Here is a 6,538-nt window from a genome sequence, read left to right as displayed (position 1 = left end):
TCGGCACTTAATCTTATCTGTTCTCCCTTATAGGTTACTCTTTGTTTCTCCCTTGCTGCTTTCAGGATTCTCCTTATCTTTGGTTCTGGAAAATTTAACTATGATATGCCTAGTTGTTTTTCTTTTGGGATCTAATCTATATGGTGTTCGCTGATCTTCCGGAATACATATTCTCTCATTCTTCATTATGCCTGGTAAGTTTTCCTCTACTAATTTTTCCACAACTTTTTCAGTGCCTTTACTTGCTTCTTCCTTTTCTGGGATTCCAATGATGTGCATGTTATTTTTCTTTATTGTGTCCCACTTTATTCTTAGGTTTTCTTCTTTTTCCTTCTTTTTTGAGTCTTCTCTTTGCTCTAGCACATCAGTGGTGACAATTTTGTCTTCAGTTAAACTGATTCTGTGTTCCAGCTCATCAACTCTGCTCATATGTCCCTCCATCATGTTGACAGCCTCTGAAACACTGGAACTTATATTTTGAATGGTGGATTCTTGTTTTTTCGGTGCCACTAATGCCTCCTTTGTTTTCTCTGCAATGTTCTGCATTGTTTTTTTGAGCTCCTCCTGGTCTTTGCTTGTAGTATCCTGTAATTCATCAAGTTTGTCTTTCATCCATTGGATATATTCATTCACTCTAAATTCTGTATCAGAAAGTTCAGTGAGACTTTGTGGCTTCAGTAAATCCATTGATATTGTGTCGCCCTTTGTGTGTGATATCTTACTTTGCTCTTGTGTATTGTGTGGGATAGTTTGCTTTCTTCAAGACATTGATATGTTCTTGATCTGAAGACAGTGCGCTTGAGATCAGTTGGGCAGCTACCGAACTTGTGCAATTCTCTGAATTTCTGACTTCAGAGAAATGTCAGTTCAGAGCCTGCTAGGGCAATCTCTTGTTGGTAGGACAGGTTAAGGTGCTCCCGATTAAAGGCAAGTTGATTGTCCAGACATGTAGGCACTGGTGTGGAGCCAAATGGGGTGAGGCAGGCAAAGGGTTAGGCTGATGGCAAGGATACGTCAAACACTTGGGGGACCTTGCTCAAACCTCTGCTGTCTCAATGTGCTCACGATTGGCGTCGCTACTCAAATTCCTGCTGTCCATTTCCTACCCAATGGTTTTTTCGGTGTTCCCTGCCTTGTGGCACTTACGCAGGTGCCCTCACACAACAGCCCCTGCTCCAGCAGAGTCCTGGAACCAACAGGATCCGAAAAGTCAAGGTCAAATTCCCACCCACCCACTAGCCTCTTGCTGGTCTGCAGAGTCTGCAGAAGCCAGGCAGTGGCTGGCTCTTTTTGGGCAGTTGGTGTAGCCCAGGAGAGCTTGGCCAAATTCCCCACCAGTAGGCATGCCCTTAGGTGCTCTCCTAGGTAATCAGCAATGTCCCAGTAAACCCAGCCAGGATCCTGTCAGCCTTCATCCTGCCCAGCTGCTATGGAACTAATCTGACAGGAGAAAGGAAGGGGGGGAATGCAGGCGTCTAGGGGGGCAAAGGAGCACAGGGCTTGGATACTACCACTACGAGGTAGGGGGCGGGGCTTGGGCGCTGCTGGGGGTTTATGTAGCGGCACCCTGTGTGTTGGGGGTCACACAGGCGTGGGCTCCAGCGGGTTCACACAGTGGCCGGTAGTCGTCGCTCCTCTGGGGTCACAGGGTGTTCGCTTCTCTATAGTTCCTCGGTGGCTGACTGACTGTTGGTCTTCCAGGGCCTCTTCGTGGCTGGCGCGGCGTTCAGGCTGGCGCAGCATTCCGGCTGTCGCCAGTGATTATCAAAACACTCCTTTAAAAGAGAAAATGGTAGGATGCATCTCACTCCCTGATTTCAAATCCTACTACACTGCCATGGTGGTCAAGACAGTGTGGTACAATGACAGACACATGATCAGTGGAATAGAATTGAGAATCCAGTAATCAGCCCATCTACCTATGATTAACTGATTTTGACAGGGTATTAAATCAGTTAAGTGGGGAAACAACTGTCTTTTTATCAAATGGTGTTAGCAAAATTTGAAAAGCATCTGAAGAAAACGCAAAAAAGATCCACCCTATACACAAAATTTAACTCAAAGTGGATCAAGGACATAGAACTAAAACCAAGGACTATAAACTTCATTAGAGAAAAGTTTAGAAGATTCCTAGAAGCACTAATCCACAACTTAAACAGTCTTCCAAACATCCTGAAAGACCTACAAACAGGACAGAATGAAATATATGCCTGAGACCTTCTAAGAATCAAATCCCTATACACCCAAAAGTTCTGCAACAAGTTAAAAAGAGGGATAAGATACTCGGTAATGACATGTCTTTGGGTATGAAGTTAGAAGGTCAAACTGCTCTGAAAGAATTGGCAAAAAAAATAAGGCCTTAGGAGTTGATGGCATACCGAGTGACATATTTCAACAAACAGACACTGCCCTGGATGTGCTTATGCTAAGTTGTGCCAAGAAGTCTGGAGGACCGCCAGCTGTAAAACTGACTGGAAGAGATCGATAATTGTTCCCATTCCAGAGAAAGGTAACCTGACAGAGTGCAGAATCAACAATCTGCGTTATGCAGATGACACAACCCTGCTTGCTGAAACTGAGGAGGACCTGACATGCTTGCTGCAGAGGGTCGAGGACTGAACCTCCAATATGAACTGAGGCTCAATGTCAAGAAGACAAAGTTTCCCCCACTGGGCCAATTGGCAGCATCAGGATGTATAGTGAAGAGATTGAGATTGTTCACAGTTTTAGTTTGCTTGATTCCACAGTCAACACTCTTGGCACCAGTAGCCCGGAAATTAAAAGACACATTTTCATGGGAAATTCTGCTGTTAGGGACCTCTCCAAAGTACTGAAGAGCAATGGTGTCAATCTGGAGACTAAGGTGCGTCTGATACATGCCATGGTCTTTGCTTTCACTTGTTATGCATCAGAGAGTTGGACTAAGGAGGATAGAGGGAGAATTGATTCCTTTGAGCTGTGATGCTGCAGAAGAGTATTGAGGGTACCATGGACTGCTAGGAAAACAAACAGATTCATCCTGGAAAGGGTTAAATCGGCCAGTTCCTTGGAGGCAAGGATTCTGAGGCTCTGTCTAACGTACTTTGGATATGTTGTAAGAAGGGACTGGTCCTTGGAGAGGGACATCATGCTTGGGAGGGGGAGGGACAGCGCAGGAGGAGAAGGCCCTCTATGCGGGGGATTCATTCAGTTACTGGGGTAATCGGAATGGGTGTGTCGGAGGCAGTACAATTGACACAGGACAGAGCAGAGTGTAGGGCTGTTGCACATAGGGTCGCTATGAGTTGCAAGCGACTCGACGGCACATAACAACAACAAACAATTAATGTCACATGCAAGGAAGATTATGCTAAAAATTATCCAAAACCGACTGGAGAAACACGTCAACAGATGTATAGGCTGCATTTAGGAGAGATTGTGGTGCTAGGGGATATTATAGGTAATGATAAATGGATCTTGGCACAAAGTAGAGAATACCAGAGGAATGTCTATCTGTGCTTCATTGACTATGCAAAGCCTTTTGACTGTGTGGATCACAACAAGCTGTGGCTGACTCTTAGAAGAATGGGAATCCCGGAACACTTGATTGTGCTTATATAAAAACTATATTTGGACCAAAAAGCACTCCGTCAGAACAGATCAAGGACACATTGCATGGTTCAATATCAAGAAGGGATGTATTTTGTCTCCATACATTTTCAATATGTATGTAGAACAGATCATCCGAGACGCTGGACTGTACGAGGAGGAATGTGGCATCAGGACTTATAGAAGATTCATCAACAAATTCACTACTGGTCTAATTGGCAGCATCATCATGGATGGTGAAGATATTGAGATAGTTAACAGTTTCGTTTACTTGCCTCCACAGACAAGAAATCAAGAGTCTATTTCCATAGGGAAAGAATGCAGTTACTGAAGAGCAGTGACATCAGGCTGTAGACTAAGGTGCACCTTATCCAGGCTATAGTCTTCCCAGTTGCATGCTATGCATCGGAGAACTGGACAGTGACTGTGGATATTACAAAGAGAATTGATGCCTTTGAGCTGTGGTGCTGGACAAGAGTATTGAGTATATCATGGACTCCTAGGACAACAAAGAGGCTTGTCCTGGAGAGGGTGAAGCTGGGCTCCTTGGAGACATGGATTCTGAAGCTTCATCTGACATACTTTGGTTATGTTGCAAGGAGGGACCAGTCCTTGGAGAGGGAAATCATGTTTGGGAGAGAGAAGGGATGGCACAGAAGAGACAGACTGTCAATGAGGTGGATCGATTTAGTGACTGGGGTCTTGGGAGCAGCTGTGTTGGAGACAATGAGGTTGTCACAGGATAGAGCCAGGTTTAGGTCTCTTGAACATAGGGTCACTATGAGTCACATGGACTCGATGGCACATTACAACAACAACAAATGACATGTCTATAAGGGACTTATATCTGGAATTTATAGAATACTCATACACCACAACAAGATAAAGGTAAACAACCCAATTGAAAAATGGGCACAGGATATGAAAAGAAAGCATGGCAAAAAACACACCCTAGCTCTAAGAGAAATGCAAATCTAAACAACGATGAGGTATTGCCTCATCCCAGTAAGAATAGCAAAAGTTAACAGAACAGCCAACAAAAATGTTGGCAAGGTTGTGGATAAACTGGAACCCTTATTCACTGTTAGTGGGAGTATGAATTGGTGACTCCACTATGGAAAGCAGTTCAGCGCTTTCTCAAAAAGTTTCATATAAATATACCATTTGACCCATTAGTTGTACTACTGGGAATATAATCCAAAGAAATCTGAACTGCCACTGAAGCAGATATATATACACCCATGTTTATTACTGCTTTGTTCACAATAGCAAAGAGTTGGATACAGCCCAAATGCCCATCAACAAATGAGTGGATATAGAAGCTGTGGTATAGTCACACAATGGAATATTATGCAGCACTGAAAAACAATGGATTCATAAAATACCAAATGGGCAACCCTGGAGGACACTATTGCTATGTGAAGTATCTCAGTCACAAAATAACAGATGCTGCATAATGCCATTATTATAGTACAGAACTGATATGGGTGTTGGGGGGAACTAATAAAAGAGGGGATAAATTATGTACATGGCATTTAAACAGACGAGGGAGAGAACTGTATAAAAGGAATATATGATTAAGTATTATTGGCATGACAAGAATCCAGAATATGAATTGCATAGTAAAGTTGTCCGGGGTGGGGTGGGGGGAGACTATATAACAATAAGAGAACTTTTTTCCAAAGAAAAAAGAGGACTGAGGGGAGGGGGGCAGGGAGGAAAATGTGCAAAAATGAATGAATGGAAATCCAAGTTCTTTATAAACTTTCACTAAAGTACAAAGAAAATACTATTGAGGTGCTGAAGGAGATGAATGGACTTCAGAATCAGTGTGGCAATTAAAAAACCCCTTTCATTTTTTTAACCTGCATATTTAGCTATATTGGAAGGTAATTTCCTCCTTGATTTTCAAATACAATACAGCTACAATCACATCACAATATTTCTTGGTAAAGTCTTGTTTGTTACTGTCATTCCCATTCCTTCTCATTTAGAAACAGAATAAACTTGTATTTCAAATATCTGAGTTTTTATTTTTAAAGGGCCTCAATTCTTCAATCATCCTTAGTCATTGACCAACTTTCTGATGCGTAGTTAGTAATTGAAAAGTCATGACTTGAATCAAGGGCACCTTAGTCTTTAAAATTGTGGCTCCTTAGCATCTTAGAGAGTTCCTTAACAGCAGATATTCCCAGTGCAACACATTTTTTTATGTTGATTATGGATCCAAGTAATATGAAATGATTTTACAACTTCAAAATGCTATCCTTCTAGCGTGATGGTGCCTATTGACCCATGCTGAAGGTTCTTGTTACCTTAATGTTGAGATGTGTAATATGAACATTCAGATTAACACAGACTAGGAAGAAGGATTGGCCATCCACTTCTGAAATAGCAGGCCTCCGAAAACCCTATGCACAACAGAACACATGTAGATAACAGAAAGGACAACTGAGGCTGAGCTTTCAGGTATGGAAATACAAAGGAAGAGAAACAGGTGTAAGCAGACACTAGTGATTGGAACATGGAATGTGAGAACCATGAATCTAGGAAGGACATTGTTAAGAAAGAAATGGAACACATAAATATTGACATACTAGGCATTGGAGAGATGAGATGAACCAACATGTGGCATTTTGAGTCAGATGATCATATAATATATTACTCCGGAGATGAAAAGGCGAGGAAAAATGGAGTTGCTTTCCTAGTTAAAAAAGTAATTTCTAGTTCTTTCTTGAAGTACAACATTGTGAGTGACAGGATAATATCCATACGCGTACAAGGAAGTCCAGTGAATACCACTATCATTCAGATATATGCACCAACAACCAAAGCCAAAGAAGAAGAAATAGATGATTTCTACCAACTTTTACAGTTGGAGATCGATCAAACATGCAGTCAAGATGCTTTAATAATAATGGGTGACTGGAATGCAAAAGCTGGGAACAGA

The 6,538-nt window shown here is 42.2% G+C and overlaps 1 protein-coding gene and 1 pseudogene across 2 annotated transcripts in view; one reads left to right on the top strand and one right to left on the bottom strand.

The window, feature by feature from the left end:
* Positions 1 to 1,743, bottom strand: part of LOC102846507 — a 21,324-nt pseudogene extending 19,581 nt beyond the window's left edge.
* Positions 1 to 6,538, top strand: part of RNGTT (RNA guanylyltransferase and 5'-phosphatase) — a 433,116-nt gene that overhangs the window by 384,841 nt on the left and 41,737 nt on the right. The gene's annotated exons all lie outside the window — the stretch shown is intronic.

This window comes from Elephantulus edwardii, unplaced genomic scaffold, assembly GCF_000299155.1.
Source record: "Elephantulus edwardii isolate Elephantulus edwardi_28Jun2011 unplaced genomic scaffold, EleEdw1.0 scaffold00363, whole genome shotgun sequence".
NCBI classification, from domain to species: Eukaryota; Metazoa; Chordata; class Mammalia; order Macroscelidea; family Macroscelididae; genus Elephantulus; species Elephantulus edwardii.
This window is presented reverse-complemented; position numbering and strand designations above follow the sequence as displayed.